This window comes from Saccopteryx leptura, chromosome 10, assembly GCF_036850995.1.
Source record: "Saccopteryx leptura isolate mSacLep1 chromosome 10, mSacLep1_pri_phased_curated, whole genome shotgun sequence".
NCBI lineage: Eukaryota > Metazoa > Chordata > Mammalia > Chiroptera > Emballonuridae > Saccopteryx > Saccopteryx leptura.
In genome coordinates, this window is record NC_089512.1 from 4464345 (window position 1) to 4484665 (window position 20321).

General features: G+C 48.0%; 1 long non-coding RNA gene and 1 pseudogene across 1 annotated transcript; one reads left to right on the plus strand and one right to left on the minus strand.

Moving 5' to 3' along the window:
* Window positions 1-14681: 14681 nt before the first annotated feature.
* Window positions 14682-19735, plus strand: LOC136382085 (uncharacterized). The gene is made up of 4 exons (XR_010747189.1): window positions 14682-14846; window positions 17812-18445; window positions 18536-18672; window positions 19618-19735. It is a non-coding gene; the product is annotated as an uncharacterized lncRNA (long non-coding RNA).
* LOC136382084 (small ribosomal subunit protein eS1-like) lies at window positions 18862-19630 on the minus strand (annotated as a pseudogene).
* Window positions 19736-20321: the final 586 nt, after the last annotated feature.

Genomic DNA, 20321 nt, shown 5'->3' on the forward strand with positions numbered 1-20321 from the left:
TCCTCCTCCTGCAGCCATGGCTCAATGGGTTTGAGTGCATCGGCCCTGGGCACTGAGGATAGCTCAGTGGAGCCTTCACCCCAGGCACTAAAAATAGCTTAGTTAGAAGCATGGACCCAGACAAGGGTTGCTGGGTGGATCCCGGTCAGGGCGCTTGCAGGAGTCTGTCTCTCTATCTTCCCTCTTCTCACTTGGAAAAAGAAGAAAAAAATTTTTTAAAAAAAGAGTAGATTGCAAAAATGATTTTGATCATCTACTTGACTTCTCTTAGTCAATCTAGGTTTTCTTGGTACAACTCTTCTCCTTCTCGTCCACTTCCAATAGAATCATTCCTGTTTGCTTACCCAAACGTGTAAGGTCATTCGCTGATCGGGGAGTCCAACCTTGTCGCTGAAGAATTTTAATCAATTTGAAGCTACTATAAGTATGTTCAAGTATTGTTATGTTACACTTTCCATTTTCATCACGTGCATGAAAGTTGACTGAAGAAGTCGGCTATTCGCCTTTCTCATCTGTTCTTCCTCTCCCTGCGGTGGCATATGCTCTCCTGAGGTTGGAAGCTCCAGTGACGAGGTGTTGTCTTCACGACACGCCGGATATTTTCCTGCCTATATAACAGTCTCAGCAAACCACACCACATTTCTCATAGAGACCTTTTGGCTCTTTACCCTTAAATGCAACAACTCTTCTTCTTTTTTTTTTTTAATCTTGACACAAGATTTTATCCTACTTCATTCCAAACAGGACTTAAACTTCAAGAACGCCACCCCACCCTCACCCCCAAAGAAAAGCTTGCTCTTCCACCAACTCTATCTGCCCTCAACCCACCCTGCAGGTTTCTGGGGAAACACTTCCCATCATTGTTCATTACTTTATAATTTGTTGTTGTTTCCCGTTGGTCTCCCTGATAGAATGCAAGAATAGGAACCAAAACCCTCCCATTCCCCAGGCCCCGGGAAATTGTAACAAAGTGCCTGTAGTAAGTGTGGTTTCTGTCCGATAAACGAACAAATGAATTGCCTTTGTTTCTTCCCAGCCTCTTCTCCTCTGTTGGAAGTGAGAGAGGTTAGAGACTATTTCAAAGCAGTGGGTCAGGAACAGCGAGCAGAGTATTGAACCAGACCGTGTGCCTTGTTCACGTCTTCCTGAGGGGGCAGCCACGTAGCCGTGGCAACACAAATATTAACAGACCCCGTAATCCAACTGCCTTGAAGTAACAGAACTTGGCTGGCTTGATTTAAAAATAATAATAATAATAACCAACTTTTAAAAAACGCGCTTTGCACCAAAAATCCTGACAACTAGTATTTCTTACACTTTACTGAGAACTTCAGCTAGAGCAATGAGGTGCTCACCCACCTCCAGGGCGGGCTCTAGATCAGGGGTCCCCAAAATTTTTACACAGGGGGCCAGTTCACTGTCCCTCAGATCGTTGGAGGGCCGGACTATAAAAAAAACTATGAACAAAATCCCTAGGCACACTGCACATATCTTATTTTAAAGTAAAAAAACAAAATGGGAACAAATACAATATTTAAAATAAAGAACAAGTAAATATAAATCAACAAACTGACTAGTATTTCAATGGAAACTATGCTCCTCTCACTGATCACCCATGAAAGAGGTGCCCCTTCTGGAAGTGCAGCGGGGGCCAGATAAACGGCCTCAGGGGGCTGCATGTGGCCCTCGGGCCGTAGTTTGGGGACCCCTGCTCTAGATAGAACACAGCTTACCTTCCAGCGGGCTGTATTCTCAGGAAGACCTGCCAAACCGAGCCAGCGCTGGATATTAAAAATATTACCGTGTGTACAAACAGAAAAGTGTATTTTCCGTTCAGAATGGTTTAACTTTCCTCGGGTTGTTAGGAAGACAGTTTCCTTAACCTGATGATGACAGATTTTTTTTTTAAGGCAATCGTTGTATTTATTTTATGGTTTGCACAAGATGTACCTTCAGTACATCCAGATTTTCATAACCCATCAAGCAGTTTCTCAGTGTGCGTTGCGGCAGGATCTTCTAGCACTGCCAAGAAAAGTACATTTTCAGAGCTGCCTGCAACTCACGGCCTCTAACAGATTAGCATAAGCAGCCCCATTTTAGAAAGAATGGCTTTTACAAGTTCCGCAGGAAAAAAAAAATAATGTGATTTTTTTTTTTTTTTTTTGCGTTTATATCATTAAAGACTGTCCACAGAGTATGTGGTCTCATCACGAATATTAAACCCAGCCCGGATCATTTCACGTAGCTGGTCCATTTGAGACGGAACTCTTTAATAAACAGAATCCATTAAGATCTGAAGGCCCACTGGGAAAACTCACTAACAAGTACCTATTTTTACGGGATATTTTTTTTTCTACTTTAAAAAAAAAAATGCATATCAAATAAAAAACCTCTCAACACTTGTCAGCTCTCCTGTGAACGTACCATATAAATGGACTGGCACCGACTCCGGGAGAAACGAAAGGCCAGATTACTCTCCCCACCCCACCCCCCACCCCCATGCTGAGAAGTTCAGGGAGAAATCTGTCCCAGACCTGTTCCATGTAGACAGCACACAATGCGCTCTTTAGAAAGAACTGAAGAATGGATAAAATTCTTCAGATTTCTCCTCACAATAGCCAAGACCTTTCTTTCGTCGTCACCCTCACCGTCTGAAATCCCTCTGGCTGGGCGCCCCTTCGCGGCTCAAAACCGAGGTGAGCGTCGTCGAATGCCTGATTCGTTAACTCCGTTTATTCCGGCAAAGGGAAGTTGAGTAACTCCCAAAGGCAAAGAAAACTATGGCTGCAGGCTTGTTTCCAGTACAGCCACAGTGCACCTGGTGTCCAGGGCAGTCCGACAGGGGTCTCACCGGCACCCAGAATAAACGAAAACCTACTCAAGCCATGTCGAGTCCGTCTCGCACACTCTCCTGGTGCCCCGCTCTCTCTCTGCAGACCCTCACGCGTGCCGGCCGGCAGCTGAATTGTCATCACGACAGCTGCCAATGCAGGGACAGGACGGGTCCTTCCCCTCGGAGGGCTCAGATGGACAGCGCGTGCCAGCCTGCGGTGGAAGGTGTCATAGGGTGTGGAGGGTGGGCGGGAGGAGCCGGGCAGAGGCAGAGATGGAACTTAGGACGGCTAAGGACAGACTAGGGGCCACCTGGGCCGCCGTGGGCACCACCCACCAGCTCTCCTGTCTCTGTGGGACTTCAGTTTAGCTACTTGCTCTCTCATCCTCCAACTCAGGAGGTCGGACTCACCGTCGCACTCCCCAATGCCTCATCCCAAAGTGCGTCCCCACCGGGGTTCCCTGTGAGGCGGAAAGCACCTACCTGTCCATACTAGAAACTGGGGTGTCCCAGGTACACCCCCCTTTTCAAGTAATCACCAACTCCTGAGAATCTGGCCCCCTACGATGGCTGTCTAATTCGGGCCATTCCTGTCTCTTGGGATTCTGACAAGAGCCTCCTAAGGGGTCTCCTGACCTCCACCCTCACCCCCTTCCCATTCACGTTTTTAACATCAAACCCCACTTTCTGCACTGATTATCCGATGCCCGGACTTCCCCGCTGCCCTTCAGAGCCGTCCTCTTTGCTTCCTTCCTCTCCCGACTTCAGCTCCCCGTCTCACCGCGACCCTCCTCTCTGGCCCACCCGCCCAGAGCGCTTCCCTTTCCGGGGGCGGAGAGCAGGAGCCGGGTGGAAGCTCGGGGCCCTGGCCTTGTATGCGCTCTCTCTGCCAGGATCTCTCCCTCGCCATTCGCCCGGTCAGCGCCACCGCCTCCTCAGTGTGGAAATGGCCTCCTTCCAGACACCCTGGTGCCCTCACAGTGCCAGGCACAGCCTTGTCACCGCGCCTCGCTGTCCACAGCGTGTGGTGGGCCCTTTGGAAAGGCCTGAATGAATGAATCTAAGGGTCAGACCCCGGGTAGGATCCAAACAGACGTGTTTCATGCCATGTGTGCGTAACCGGGGGGATGTTTTCTAGGTGTTTCAACTTGTGACGATAGATGTAAGGGTGTCCCAAGGACGTCAGATTATGAGAAGGACCTGTGTCGCTGGTTCAAGACAGAGTCCTCTCTCTCTGCAAGAGACACACCAGTGTCAGGCAGGGAGGAGACTGATTGGGGACATCACTTTATAAGTTGTATTAATGTCTAATCACTATGTTATACACCTGAAACGAATATTGTTTCAATTACACCTGCAATTGAAAAGAGAGAGACAGAAAGACAAGAAACTGGTAGTTTTTGCATCTAAAGAGAACTGGTGATAAGAACCGGGAATGAACTGGCTTTTCTCTGTATACTCATTGGCTTTTCATGTGTCTCTACACACACATATAGATGCACACATACATATGCATAAAGTAAATACCTTGTGTTTTATATAGTCGCATGTTCCTGGATAAATGCTACACAGAAAAACACCAAGGGACATCGATCACCTCTTCCAGGAAGGTGACTGGGGATGTTGGAAGATCAAGGTTGGGACTGAGACTGTCTAATGGCATTCTTTTATACTCTTTGCAGTTTCCAATCATGTTCTATATATGATATATATATACATATGTATGTATATATATGTATGTATGTATATATATATCATATATATATGACCTGGTCAAAAATTTAAAAAATTAAGCAACAATACAGGTTTTTAGACCACATCCTTGGAGTTTCAGATTCATGAAGCTAGAGGTAGGGACCTGAAAAGCTGTGCTTTTAACATACTCCCTGGGTAGCTCCTATGGTCAGGAAAGTGGGGAACAGGGTTAGGGTTAGACTTGGCCTTAGAGATCAATGGAACCCCACAGTTCCCAAGCCTGGGCATCACCCCTGATTTAATCAGTCTGTTGGGGAAAGCCCAGGAAACCGTGCTGTGTGTGTTGAGTGACAGGTGACTCTTAGACACACATTGGCTGGTAGCTCGCCTTGAGACCACTGACCTAGCGCAACTCGAATGTGGATTCCTTCTCTCTCGTATGCACACAGAAATGTCTCCGCCAGCCACCAAGATACCCCAGTGGTTACCACCTCCCAATATTCACACCGTGTGTCATCCCCTCCCACACTGAAGAGAGATGACCTGGGTGAACAATACAACACTCGATATAAAAGGCTGTGGCTTCTGTCTTGCTCTCTCCTGGACTGTCCGCTCCGGAGAAGCCATGTTGTGAGGACACGTAGGAAGCCACATGGTGAGCCTCTTGCCAGTAGCCAGCACTGACTTGACAGTTATGTAAATAAACCATCTTAAGAGTAGATTTTCCAGCCCCAGTAGAGCCTTCAGATGAGCACAGGCTTAACTCTCACCTTAACTGCAAACTCATAACAGGTCTAGAGACAGAATCAATGAGCCAAGTCACTTGATTCCTAACCCCTGAAACTGTGTTAAGTAATCCATGTTTCACACAGGAGAACTTGTTACACGGCCTTGGATAACTAATACAATTGTGTTTTCCCATAAGGGTAGTTCTTACCATTACATCTTGATCTCCCAACGGGCACACGTGCTATGTAGCTCCTTCCCCTAAGCCTGCAGCTCAGGGGTTGGGGTGTGATAACTGCTGTCACGGGAGAGAGTCGGTCGAGGGGGTCATCATGGGACTTTCTCACTTGGGCGGGGCCACTTTGTAAAGAATGTCGTTCAGCGTGGGAAGACGCGAACATCTTGCGTCCTGTGGATCTCTGAGGTTTAGCTTGAGTGGACGGGAATGTCAAGGGGTCTCTTCCGTAGCGATGCATCGGTGCCCTGAGCACCCGGCTCTAGCCTTCTCCTTGCTTACTGATGCCTCCCTCAGACCTCTCCCTGGAAACCAGGACAGAAGTTCTGTGAGTGACTTCCACCTGTGCCACGGGGCCCAGTCGTTGTCCTCTGCTAAACTCGAACCTGAAAGGGTTGGTCCATGCTGACGGAGGACAGCTGCCCCCGATCTTCACCCGGCCAACTGTGGATGTGCGGTCTCGCCAGTGTCAGAGCACACGTTCCCTACACAGCCCCCTCCAAGTCCTGGGACTGCTCCGGGAGGAAGCCTCGATGTCACCTGCCACATCTGGATGGCAGGAGTCACCTCAGATTTCATTGATGAATTCGCAGCCAAAGTCTGAAAACAAACGTCTGTATGCATCTGACTTCTGCCAGCTCGTCTTCCTCCTTTCTGCCCATTTCTGACAGTTATGGGCACTTGGCTTCGACCTACGTGGATACCTCATCACTGAAGAGTCCCAGATCCCAGGGGGGAGAAGGTAGAGGAGGGGATGGGGGGCATAAATGGACAATGACTTGGCTTGGGGGGGCAATGAACACAATAGGGCAGGGGTTCCCAAACTACGGCCCGCGGGCCATATGCAGCCCCCTGAGGCCATTTATCCGGCCCCGCCGCACTTCCGGAAGGGGCACCTCTTTCATTGGTGGTCAGTGAGAGGAGCATAGTTCCCATTGAAATACTGGTCAGTTTGTTGATTTAAATTTACTTGCTCTTTATTTTAAATATTGTATTTTTTTTACTTTAAAATAAGATATGTGCAGCGTGCATAGGGATTTGTTCATAGTTTTTTTTTATAGTCTGGCCCTCCAACGGTCTGAAGGACAGTGAACTGGCCCCCTGTGTAAAAAGTTTGGGGACCCCTGCAGTAGGGTGTACAGAGATGTAGAATTGGACACCTGAAACCTTTATAATTATGTTAACCGGTTGTCACCCTGATAAATTCACTTTAAAAATAAATAAATAAATAAACTTCAACTAATTGACTACAAAAAAAAAAAAAAAAGGCAAAAGCCCAGATCCTAACTCCACTGGTGTTAATCTGCTTGCACATAAAAGCAGAAAAGCCAGGAGTCCATTTGTGGAGCATCCAGCGGAATCAGGAGCACGTGGGATGTGTGTTGCTTGGTGTTGCCTAGCAATACGGTCGGGGCACAGGGAAGATGGAACTCACACCCACAGGGAAACCATACTGTTCACAAACGCGGGCGCTCACACGCACACGCACACGCACACGCACACCTGACATCCCGGGAGGAACATTACAGACCACGAGTGCAGAATTGTGGTCGCAAGCGGAAATCTTCCAGAGCGTTGTCGGATAAACACGGGGCGATCCGTGATTTATACCGACATCTGCGCGAGCGTATCTGTCACTTAAGGGAAAGACTCTGGCTAGAGGGGGACGTGACAGCACCCCACATCGACACGAGCCCCGTCGACATAAGCAAGATGGATATATTGCTTGTATAGGTGGATAGTCAACGGGTGCGGTGACAGGGAGAAGTACTTAAGGCGCAGGAACAACCTGAACCCCTTTGTTCGTTCTTTTTTTTTTTTTCCTGTATTTTTCTGAAGCCAGAAACGGGGAGAGACAGTCAGACAGTCTCCCGCATGCGCCCGACGGGGATCCACCCGGCTCTGCCCACCAGGGGGCGATGCTCTGCCCCTCCGGGGCGTCGCTCTGTTGCGACCAGAGCCACTCTAGCGCCTGGGGCAGAGGCCAAGGAGCCATCCCCAGCGCCCGGGCTATCTTTGCCTTGGCTGCGGGAGGGGAAGAGAGAGACAGAGAGGAAGGAGAGGGGGAGGGGTGGAGAAGCAGATGGGCGCTTCTCCTGTGTGCCCTGGCCGGGAATCGAACCAGGGACTTCTGCACGCCAGGCTGATGCTCTACCACTGAGCCAACCGGCCAGGGCCTCGTTCTTATTTCAAAATGCCGAGCTTTGCCATAACCTTTCGTGAAAAGCCAAGTGTGGCCGTCCGAAGCATGACCGTCCAAGTCAGACACTTGATTTCTAATCCTGACTCTGTCTTTTGCCATATTTGTTGTTGTTGTTTTTTTAATTTTCCTGAACCCGGCTGTCCTCACCTGTGAATCGGAAATAATGGTACTATTGAACGTCTGAGGCTGTTGTGAGGATGTTGTCCATCAGGGAGTCCGTGTGGAGGGCAGAGACAGGGCTGGTCCTCGTCCCCCTGATAGTGTCACAAGGCGGGAGGTGCCCTGGCTGTCTCTCGGGAAGCACAGAGGCCACGCGTTAACCCGAGCTGCGTGCTCTGTGGCGTCCTGCCTGTAGGAAGGAGGGCTGGGTGTCAGGAAGAGGAGAGGGCGACCTCCGGTCCCCTCCCTGCCTGAACGGAGAGGTAGGGAGTCACCCTGCTCTTTCCTCTCCTGGCCTGGTCAGCGGTTCTTCCAAAGTCAGAGCCAGCCGACTCGGTCCTCAGACTAAGACCCGGGGCTCCGCTGCAGCCACTCCCCAAAGGAAAACTTCACCCTCGGGTCAGTGCCAGGGTTCCCTCCCGGGGCGACGCAACGCACCCCTCCAACCTGCATCCTCCCAGGTCACAAATCCGGAAGGCCTCTAACAGGACTTCTCTCTTTCTTCTTTCCAACTGACCTTGGACATGACCTTGGACAATCCAGTTCTGGCAGAGAGGTGATTTTCTGGGTGCACACCCCTTCCCCGGGCCATGTGGAGGAGAGCTGGCAGGTGGGGGCGGCGGAGGCATCGGCCACCTCCTCTGCTTGGGCTGCGAGCCGTGGTCCCTCGCCGCGTTGGGCTCTTAGATCTAGCTGAGACAGAACGTCGGAACAGCGGGGCTGCCAGCCTCCCCTGGGCGGAGGGAAGCAATTAGCAGGGCGCTCTGGGTGGCACCCAGGGGAGACAGAGCGTGTCCCCTACCGGGGACAGACGGACACTGAGCGACGTGTGACGACACGAGAATTACACGGATTCTATTTTAAGATGAAAACATTCATCGAGGAATAATTTTTAAGAGCTCTTTTCATTTATTCCTAATATCCTTTCTCCTCTATGAATTCGGGAGATCTTTTTTTTTTTTTCCTTTTGAAGTGTTTTGAACAGAATTCTATTACAAGCGCAATGGTTCCTTATTATGGTTGAGAAAATTCCATGTATTGAGATAAGAATGTTTTTTTTTTCTTTGGCTTTTAAAAGTCCTCGAGACAAGAGGAAGTTAGAAAACGTGTAGGGAGAGAGAGGACCCCATTTGTATTAGCAGCAAGAAGATTAGGTTCCTAGGGACCAACATGAAGACGTGAGGAGCTTGTGAAGAGGGCTTGTTTCCAAGCGACTGAGGGTCGCAAAGAAGATTTGAATAACTGAAAGGATATCTCTGTTTTTAGATTAAAATAAGCCTTATAAAAATGTCAGTTCTCCCTAAATTATCTATGCAGGTAAACAAATCTCAATGGAAAAAAAAAACAGTTTTTTAATGATTTATGTTGATTATAACATTAATATGGAAAAGCTAACAAAAGTATGCAGAAAAAATCCTGAAAAAGAAAAACAAGGGTTCCCTGGCTGTAGTAGATGTTAAAATATAAAACTACCAGAAAAGGGGCCTGACCAGGCGGTGGCGCAGTGGATAGAGCGTCAGCCTGGGACCTCAAGGTCACCGGCTTGAGCACGGGCTCATAGACATGACCCCATGGTCCCCAGATTGAGCCCAAAGGTCGCTGGCTTGAAGCCCAAGGTCGCTGGCTTGAGCAAGGAGTCACTGGCTCTGCTGGAGCCCCCCGGTCAAGGCACATATGAGAAAGCAATTAGTGAACGACTAAGGGGCCGCAACTATGAGTTGGTGCTTCTCATCTCTCTCTCTTCCTGTCTCTCTCTCTCTCGCTCTCTAACTTGCTCAAAAAAAAAACGTAAGAGAGGATGGAGCCTGAACATACAGGCAGCTCAACAGAACAGCAATGGCCTCTACGGACAGGAAGTCAGTGTAAGAGGAAACGGTGTTTCCCATCAGTGGAGAGAGGCAGCGCCTCGTCAATAAATGGTGTTCGAGCCGCCGTGTTTCCCTGGGGCGGGGGGTGAGGGTGGGAAGATTAATGTTGAATCCAAACCTCACACCTTTCCTCCTGATAAATTCCAGATGGATCCACATTTTTAGAACTAGGGAAAAAGAAAAAGACTTTCACGGAACATCCTGAACCTGCCAAAATAAATTGTTGGATACGTTTTATATAACCTGCGAGTGTGGCAGGCCCTTGGAAGTATAGAATAAAAGCCGGAATCTGTACAAGATTGATTTGTACCTAAAATCAAACATTTCTGTATGGCAGAACAACAAACAATAGCAACAAGAAAATTTGACAAAGCTGAAAACCTACACTTTTTTTTCTTTTTTTGCAGAAACAAATTTTAAAAGCTCCAGTTTATACTCATATGAAAGTATCATTTTCGGCCTGACCTGTGGTGGCGCAGTGGATAAAGTGTCGACCTGGAAATGCTGGGGTCACCGGTTCGAAACCCTGGGCTTGCCTGGTCAGGGCACATATGGGAGTTGATGCTTCCAGCTCCTCCCCCCTGTCTCTCTCTTCTCTCTCTCTCTCTCTCTTTCTCTCTCTCTCTCCCCCTCTCTCTCTCCTCTCTAAAATGAATAAATAAAATTTAAAAAAAAAAAAAAAAAAAAGAAAGTATCATTTTCACCAACTGGACCGAGAAAGAATGAGTCAAGTCCACTGTTGGAAAGAACCCAAACACAGGCGCTCCGATTTCACTGCCGAAAGGTTTCAGCTGGTGCAACAGCATCGTGGGCAATTCGGCAACGCACGTCCACGTTCTAAAAGGACATATATTTTGATGCATCCGTTTCCTGTGCAGGATCTTATCCCGCATGTGCGCTCGAACACGTGTGAAATATGTGGGTACAGAGTGGCTGACACGCTTTTCTGTAGCATCAATCTGAATGCTTATCAACAGGAAACAGGTTAAATAAACTGTGCTATGTCGGAGGGTGGACTGCTATGCGGCTGTTAAAAAGAACCAAGGAGCTTCTTTACCTACTGACCTGAAATGATTTCCAGCCATCAGTACTTTGTACTTGTTACAAAGTCAACGTGAAACAAGAAACCGCAGCCATGCGTCATCTCCAGGAAAGAGACGCTGGGAGAGAGGTCTTCACGTCCCGTGTCCTTTGGAACTGCGACCCCATGGATGTATGACATGGTCCAGAAATAAATGAATGCGCTGAAGGTGAAAACCTCGGCCACTTTGCTGGCTTGCCTTTAAACAGGATCCTTTGTGGCGTTCTGACAATCCCGCTACAGCAGATAGCTGAAGATCTTTCAGGCCTTCCGTGTTATCTGTGTCTTTATGGGTTTGGGGTGTTAAAGCTGAGTCCTCTGAGCCAATTACACAATCTTCCAAATGTGTCGTTTTCTTTCTTTCTTTCTTTCTTTTTTCCTTTCCTTTCCTTTCCTTTCCTTTCCTTTCCTTTCCTTTCCTTTCCTTTCCCTTTCCTTGCCTTTCCTCCTTCCTTCCCTTCCTTCTTTCTTTCCTTTCTCTTTCTTTTGGATGTGTCATTTTCTACTGTGATATCGCCTGGTTTGATTTTGTTTTTTCAGGTGAGAGCTGGTGGTCGGCAGGATTCGGGGACAACCCCCAAGTTCCCTGATGTTTTCCTTGGACACGGCCTTGCTCCTCATGTACTAGTGTCTGTGGCTACTTTCCGGCCACAGCACAGAGTCGAGTAGTCGCCACAAGTAGCCAAAGGCCCTGAGAGACCTACAGTCTCTACTGTGGGGCCCTGTATAGGAAAGATGTGCCACCCCTTGGTTTAAAACCATTTGGGGATGGGTCTCCCGTGATGTGCCCTTAAAACCATTCACACAATTGGGGTCTCTTTCCTTCTGATGAAAAGTGAAATAACACGACACCAAAACTAATAACAATGACAATGCATGTTTTTAAGTAAACCCTCACTGAAGTATACGTACACATGAAAAGTTTACAAATCTTCCTGTATGGCTCAAAGAATTTTTTTATACTTGCGTAACCGTCACCAAACTCAGCACTTCCCCTTACCACGTTAGTCGCAATATCTCTCCCATTCCCAGAGACACCCACGGCTCAGAGTTCTGTCAGAATAGATGGCCACTGACTCATTTGGGCTGTTTATGAACTTCGTATCAGTGATTCCTGAATATGGCCCTTTGTGTCTGCTTCTTCTGCTCTGCATTTCATTTGTAAAATTTATCTATGTTGTGTGTGGCAGCAGTTCATTCATTCTTGTGGCTCTGCAATAGTCCATTCTCTCGATCCATTCTACGGCTGGTGGACATTTGAACTGTTTCCAATTTTTGACTATTGTGAATAGTGCTGCTGTGACCAATGGGACGTTTGATGCACATTTATACAACTTTGATACACACACACACACACACACACACACACACACACCGTTGGAGTAGAATTATAGCTCATTCCTCCATGATATTTACTATGGATCTAGAAGTACTTCAACATCAGCAAGTACATAGCTTCACTGAACAGAAATTTGGTCTTGTTCCCATTTCACTTTAACATGGAGATTAATTTAGGAGATTATCAGCCTCAAAAGACCACATACAACCAGAAGAATAACTAATTAGCTGAAAAATTGCATCAATTACCAACAAGCTGATTTCCCCTCCAGAACGTGTGTGCTTACTTGAAGGAAGTTCTAAGCTGTCTGCTTAGAGACTAATGGTTTCAGCAGCTGAATTCAAGTCAGTGCTTCCTTCTGGAACCCTGGGAAGGCTCAGACAGCCTTGATGCCATGCTAAGTCACAGAGGTGTATTTTCTGGGACGTGTCCCTTACCCTGAGGGGGAAAAAAAGGGATGAAAAGTGATAGATGGAGGGGGTGGCAGGGACCTCAGTGGACAGAGAGCTCCATAAAATAAGAAAGGCCGTACGGCTGCCGCCCAGTCCCAGTGACTTCCCAATCCTGTGATTAAAAAAAAAAGCCATGCCCTCAGTTGGCTCAGTGGTAGAGCATTAGCCAGGCGTGTGGAAGTCTTGGGTTTGACTCCTGGTCAGGGCACACAGGAAAAGCACCCATCTCTTCTCCACCCCTCTCCCTCCCACTTCTCTCTCTCTCTCTCTTTCTGGTCTCCTCCCTCAGCCATGGCTCAAATGGTTTGAGCAAGTTGGCCCCAGGCACTGAGGATGATGGTTCCATGGCCTCTTGCCTCAGGTGCTAAAATAACTCTGTTGCCCAAGCAATGGAGCACTGGCCCCAATGGGCAGAGCATCACCCTATAAGGGGCATGCCGGGTGGATCCCGGTTGGAGTGCATACAGGAGTCTGTCTGCTTCCCTGCCTCTCAATTAAAAAAAAAAAAAACTACAGAAAAATCAAGATTTCATCCAAAGGCACTTTCTCCTGTTCCAGACAGTCTCCTCTGACTGGACCTTCTGCCTTCGCCTTCACTGGCAGCACCCTCCAAGGGCCCGAACCCGGCTCATCTATGTTTCTTCCCAAGCCCCCGCGGGCGGCACAGACAAGCATATTGTCTTACACGGACCAGGAAGACTCAGAGAACCAAGCAAGAGTCAACAGGGCAGTCAGACGGCCGATTATTAGGCATGCACCTCTGAAGTTCTTTCTTTGCACTCATCAGTTATCTTCAAACCCATAGAGAAGGTTCACTCTGATAATGATCAAGATGAGTCACCAGTAGCCACAGAGTGCCAGGGTCAGACTTGGGGCTTTGTGGTCTGGAGCCACTGTCCTCCCAAGAAGTAGCAAATTGCCACTTGAACCGTTTTTGGTCTGTCTCTCTTGTTTGGCCGACTAGAAGGCAGAGATATCTCTAAGACAGACAGGGACAGGAGGAGGGGACGAGACGAGGAGGAAAAGGCCAAGCCTTCTCAGGAGGATCCTAAGAGAGATGTCGCCAGCCAAGTTTTGCAGAGCAGAGCAGATCTTGTCTTCCTTCCCCCCGTGGTCTGCTCCAGGTGTGCTGTGTGGGCTGGTTCTTCAACAGCCTTTAGAAACCTGAGTCTCTCCCCTCAGCGTCCCAGGGCCAGTGACAGCCTGCTAGCTCCGGGCCACTCAGTCTGTGCCTACCCACCACAGCCCCTCTCTAAGACAGAGCCCCTTCTTCTTGCACCTTCACGACTGGCCAGCACTCAGGGCAGAACCAGGCGAGATGCTGCAAGCTTTGGAAGAGCAGCCACAGCGGCCATGGGGCGGTCCTGTCTGATCTCCAGTTCTCTCTGCCGCCTGAAACCAACACGCTGGGGTCTGAACATGAGTTTAGAACACACCGGCACAGAGTTCTGCCAGCAGTTTGTGGCCCCTTCAGCCAGCTGTAGGCTCTGTGTTATCACTGATAATCATTTCCGTTTTTTACAAAGTTCTTGGTGCCTATAAGCTGTAAATAACATCCTATTTTAATTCGGAAAAAAAAATCTCATTTTTTTTTTTTCCTTTAAACTCTTGAGATGCCCTGCCCCAATCCCGTTCCCAGGAGCCCTTATCTCGAAAGCTCTCTGCAGACAAGGGTTCCTCCTCATCCTCCGACGAGGTGGCTAATGTCTGTTATCCCCATTTTATCGCCCAGGTAACTGAGTGCGTCAGGCGCCTTGCCCAAGGACGTGCCCTGAGTCAGGGGCACAGGCGGGGGCAGAACGCGCTGTTCCGGGCGGCCCCGCTGGCTGGCGGCCGGCCGACCTCCTCCTCGGTGGCCTCGCCTCTCTTTGAACTGCCATAAAAACAGGACTTTTGAAAATTCTGACGAGTGGATTGAAAGCCTGCAGCGCTGCATTGATTAGAGATGACTTGGTAACCGCATATATTAATGTTATTCATTGACTCACGGCCAAAAGTCATTTATTTACCAGATGCTCAGCCTCCCCGGAACTATCTCCTTCGTTTTTCACTGATTACACCCAAGCACTTCCCTGTAAGCGTGAGAGAGGACGGTTACATCAGACACTGAAGTAAAAGCGTGCGTTGTTGTTTGGGCACCCAAGAGAAGAGACCCTCTCTCCCCACCGCACAAACGCCCTGCCATGGCCTCCCCGGGACCACCCGCCCCTCTCCCCACCCAGCAGGCCCCCTCTAGCCACCGGGTGCTTCCGCAAGTGAGTCACCCACCGATCCCAGAACACACCCCTGCCTTCTCTCCTCCGACCCCCTCCCCACCCCACCCCACCCCACCCACCTCGATCCTTCAGCAGCTCTTCTTATCTGAAGGTTCATCACAAATCACCTCCCTAAAAGCCACCCCCTGTCCCCCCCCCCACCCCGGGTCTTTGATGGCCTTATCTGACGCCATCTTCTCTGGGTCTGGCTGACTAGCCCTGTGCCCCTCTGTGTAGAGCACCAGCCACTGGAGGGCAGGGAAGGTTTTCGTCATGTTTTTGCCATTCGAGATGAAAAACCGGCCAGGGTGGGCAAACTTTCCCTGTCCAGAGGCCGGTTTAGTCAACGTTTTTCGGCTTTGTGAGCCATGAACAGTCCCTGTTGAGTCTTCTTTGCTTTCTTTGGTTCAACTCTTTAAAGATATAAAACCATCCTCAGCTCCCAGGTCGGCGGGGGGGAGGGGCGGGGGGGGCGGGGCTCCGTGTGGTCCTCAGGCCCCAGTTCGCCGGACCCCTGGCCTAGGAGATGTTTCTTGGATTGTCACCCACGGTCCTGAATTATGTGGGTAACTACTTAGTTTGCACGTGCAGACGTTTTGGGGTCATTGATAACTGTTGTACTGATTTTAAAATAGCAGTATTTGTCATAGAGAATGCTTTCTTCCACTTTCCAATATTGCAAAAGATTGGTTTTTGGCACTCTTACCTTTATATATATATATACATCTTAACTTTTTGTACTTTGAGCAGAAATTACACCCTATAGTATCTGCGTTTATTTTGTCTCAAAACTCCACACAGCTAGACGCAGGTGAAACCGGCCTGAGTGCCCCGTGACCCTGCCAAACCCCTGCGTGCACCCCCTTGGCGTCATCCGAGGGCCAAACGCCGCCGCCTCGACCGAGACTCTGCCAGCGGCGTGCGGCGTGGCTCTTTTAGGAAGTGGGATCATAAAACTAGCTCTGCCGCACGGATAGGATTGTTTTTTTAAGGTGTTGCGAAATCTCTCATTTGTTCCGTCCACGATTGCTCCGAAGCAGGATCTTAGTTAGACAAGTTAATATTTATAATGCCCGACGCCCAAGGAAGAAGGACAAAGACGTGGTCCCTTTCAGGTCTCGCTGACCTGGGTGACCGTTCAGTGCCCACACAGGGCCATTGTCACCGCCACCCACCCCCTCCTCCTCCGGGCCCCAGGAGTGCAGCAGAGTTATAAGCATTAAGCGTTTAGTCATTTCCTGCAGCACGTTCCTCAGTCTGCGTGGTCCTCCCCTGGTAACAGATCTAACCGAGCCCCGGTTCAGACAGCCCGTTTCCATACCAGCAGCTGTCTGGTTTACTATCTTTTTTTTTTTTTTTTTTTCCAGCAAAAGTGCCACAGGGAGCCCTTTTTAGACAACCTCAGGTTACTATTCCAGCCTGTTTCTCCTGAGGAGACCCAGCGGAGAGTCGCGTTGACTGGTGTTGCTGATAATTTTTCTGCTGTGTGATTTAGGAAACTTCTGCGGATGAGATTGTTCTTAAAGATGTCACCTCTGAAAACCTGTGAACTTCGGTGAAATTTAATTGTGCGTGGGAGGGCGCGTCGTGGTTTTTTATCAGCGGGCTGAAGGTCCATGTGCCTTGGGGGAGTGCGTTCACACTATAATGGATGGCTCTCCGGTGGTGCGGCAGAGAGATGGACAGGTGTAATAACCCCAGCCTCTAGACAGCGTTAATTACAGCATGTTGACTTCTCCCTTTGGGCAGGGAAGCCATAATTTTCAAATAGAAAGTTCGGTTAGCTAGGTGACCATTTAAGGAAGCAGAAAACAGCAAGAAGGAAGTTATAAAGTTTTCTTGCCAACATTCTCTTCGAAACTCGAGCTACTTAATGCACGATAAGGATATATAGTCTAAGATAGCAGAGAATTTGATTAAAAATAAGCTTGTCCTGTAAAAAGTAAATCGGATCTATAGTAAATGTTTAAAATATCTTTGCCTCGTTAAAAGACAGTGGGCTTAAAAAAAACCCAACTGATTCTGAGGGGGAAATAAAACAGACAGTGGGCTTGAGTGCCACAATTTTAAAAAATATATCATTTGATGTTTACTTACATTTCATATCTAGAACATATCATTTCCTATCTCTAAATTGGCTTTTGAAGATGGAAAATGCAACAAACTGAGGTTGTACTGAATTGATTGTACTTTTTAAACTTTGAACAACCCTGGTGCTCAAACCATGTTTGAACAAACCTGGTGCTATATGTTTGTTGCATACGTTTTGGAAGTAGGTGAGTGGAAATGGTAGAAAATATACTGTCTGCTTTGGGTTTTCATTCCCAGGCTGAGTGTGTCTGGATTCACAGTCTATCGGGTAGAATTTTATGAAATGCCATTTATTTGGGTCAAAAAACCCCATCAGATATTGGCACATTTACATAAGTGGTTGCGGGCTACCACTTCGCTATTTCTTCTTTGGCGTCCCTCTGAGACTGTCGCAAACCCCTGTCAACTGGCCGTGGGTGAATGGGACAGTCACAGGATAAAAGTTTATTCTTGCAAAACAGATAATACATAACAGATAGAAATAGATAATGGGAGGTGATAGGTATATATAAATGATAGGTAGCAGATCGACAATAAGAATAAATAGTAGACGATAATACATGATGGAATTTCTGGTGCGACAGAAAAAGCATTTTTATCCCTTGCAGTGTTTTGGAAGAAACAATGGAAACTCTCTTTTTCAAAGTCAACGCCCTGTGGCAGGCATTCTCTCAACCTATCCTGAGTCAGGGGTATTGAAGTTCTCCATGTCTTTCTTTCATGAGCTGAGCATAATTATGATATAATAGTAGTTAACATTTGCTGAATACCTACTAAGCGCCCCTGTCTGTAAGAAGGTCTTCACATTTTCTCATTTCCTCCTCAAAACAACTCCAGGAGGCAAGTATTAGTATTACAATCCCTTGTTTTACAGATGAAATTCTGGGGAGAGCAAGACAGCTCAAAACTTGTTTTTGAGCCCACACGGCGTTGGTTACTCAGTGGCAGGAAATGTGGAGAATAAGAGGAAAAGCAGTCAACCTGCATCGCCTTTTGTCAAATAAGCTTCCTCTCGGTGTCGGAACCTCAGAATCTCTTATCGCTGCGGCTTGGTAGCAATCATACTTCTGACCCTTGACCCCAGGACGTTATGAACCTCTCCGGTGCATCATTCTCCTTATCTACAAAATAACATAAAATGATCTAGCTCACGGAGACATACAGGTTTCCACTGACCTGGGACATCCTCAGATGAAGACAACATAGTCTAACCTGCTCCAGAACTGGAGAGAATCACTCTTTGGTTATTCTGCTTTGATAGTAATGGCTTTTATTTTTATTAAATATCACAAATAGGTTTTTTTTTTATGTGTCGCCATTAAAAGTCTGAACTTCAAACACACTCCTGGACTGGGGGCTCGTATCATTCAGCGCATCTGACCTTAGTGCCTGTCTCATCCCCCGAGGGTTCCCAGACCTGGGCCTGCACCAGGCAGCTCCGTGAGCTTTCCCACGGTGGTCAAGGGCCTCTCCAGCCTTCTGACTTCCTAACAGACATCGCGGAGCAGGTACATAGGTTGTCAGGCTGTTTCTATGTCCTTTCCACTGCTCTCTGGGATCAATTTACTGACCAGTTGTTTTTTCTTTTTTTAATTTAGTGAGAGACCAGGAGGCAGACAGACTCCTGCATGCACCCCGACCAGGATCCACCCAGCAAGCCCCCTAGAGGGCGATGCTCTGCCCATCTGGGGCCATTGCTCTGTTGCTCAGCAACCAAGCTATTTTAGCACCAGAGGTGAGGCCCTAGACTAGAGTCATCCTCTGTGCCCAGGGCCAACTTTGCTAGAACAAATTGAGCCATGGCTGTAGGAAGGGAAAAGAGAGAGGAAGAGGAAAGGGGGTGGAGGGGTGGAGAAGCAGATGATCGCTTTTCCTGTGTGCCCTGACCGGGAATCAAACCCAGGACTTCCACACGCCGGGCCAATGCTCTACCACGGAGCCAACCAGCCAGGTTCTTATTGACCACTTTTCAAGTCATTTGTCTGCACCTCTCAATTCATGATTTCCATCATCTTCTTCCAGATTTGGCCAGTCTGTTGATGCTGAGTCCAAGAGGGCTTCCAAATCTGATTGTTGTGTGTGTGTGTGCTTTTTAAAAAAGTAAATCCAACACAGAACAGACAAAGCAAGTAACCATCAGCAGTCTTGACATCAACATGAGCTTCAGCCGTGGTCTGCCAGGTTTTGACCACGGGGCACACTTTGTCACGGGTAAGATCCATGCCGTGGAAATCTGTCAGGCAGTTTCTGCCCTAAACATCTTCAGTAATTAGCTTGAATTTTTTTCTAAAATGCAACATTCTGCAGATCTGCTAGGCTCACTTCAAAAACACAACCTTTGACACCATCAGATGCGGTTTGGGGTCCTTGAGTTCTCGCGGCCAGTGTTTGTTGGGTATTTCTTACATCAGACCGAGCTGGGGCTTTCCCGCCACACCCGTCTTCCTAGGGAAATGGATCGACCACTTTCTTCTTGGCCCCCTTTCTGCCGCCTTTCATCGGGCACGAGGTCTTGCTGACGGCCGTCGTGCTGCTGCGAAAGCCAAAAGGGCTTGCTTTTTTTATTTGTAAATCTGTAGCAACAGATGGACAGGGAAGAAATTAGAATCTACAGACAACATTCCAACAGATCGGCTCTGTAGACTTACAGTTTCTTTTCCTCAACTGTATTCTTCCACAGAAATCACGGAACTATCGTTGATAGGAGGTTCATTTTAAAGATGCGCCGAATTTTAGTAAATTGACAGTCCCTGCACATCCTCCACATTCTATATGACCAAGAACAGGAGAGAAAAACAGACAGGCCTGACCTGTGGTGGCACAGTGGATAAAGCGTCCACCTGGAAATGCTGAGGTTGCCGGTTTGAAACCCTGGGCTTGCCTGGTCAAGGCACATATGGGAGTTGATGCTTCCAGCTCCTCCCCTCTTCTCTCTCTGTCTCTCCTCTCTCTCTCTCTCTCTCTCTCTCTCCCTCTCCTCTCTAAAATGAATAAATAAAAAAATAAAAAAAATTAAAAAATTAAAAAAAAAAGAAAAACAGACGGGATTACTGCTACACCCCAAAGAGCATCCGTGTGTGTGAACCCTGCTACAAAACCTAGTGAGCCACAGGGAGGTGGTTTACTCTTCTGACGACTTCACACGAGTCAGTAGCACCACTAGACAATGTCGCCTGAATTCCCCAGGTTGCGGCATTATCCAAAGAAAGAGCTGGGTTGTTGTGTTTTGTTTTTTTTAAGTGATATAAGTGAAGACAGCTCTGAAGACAGTTGAATCTGGGTTGGCAAGGCGAAAAGTCAAACAGCAGATCCAAACAAGAGAAGGAAACGGCGCCCAAAATAAAAGTGATGACACGTTCATGTAATTTCAACATGCTCGTCTGT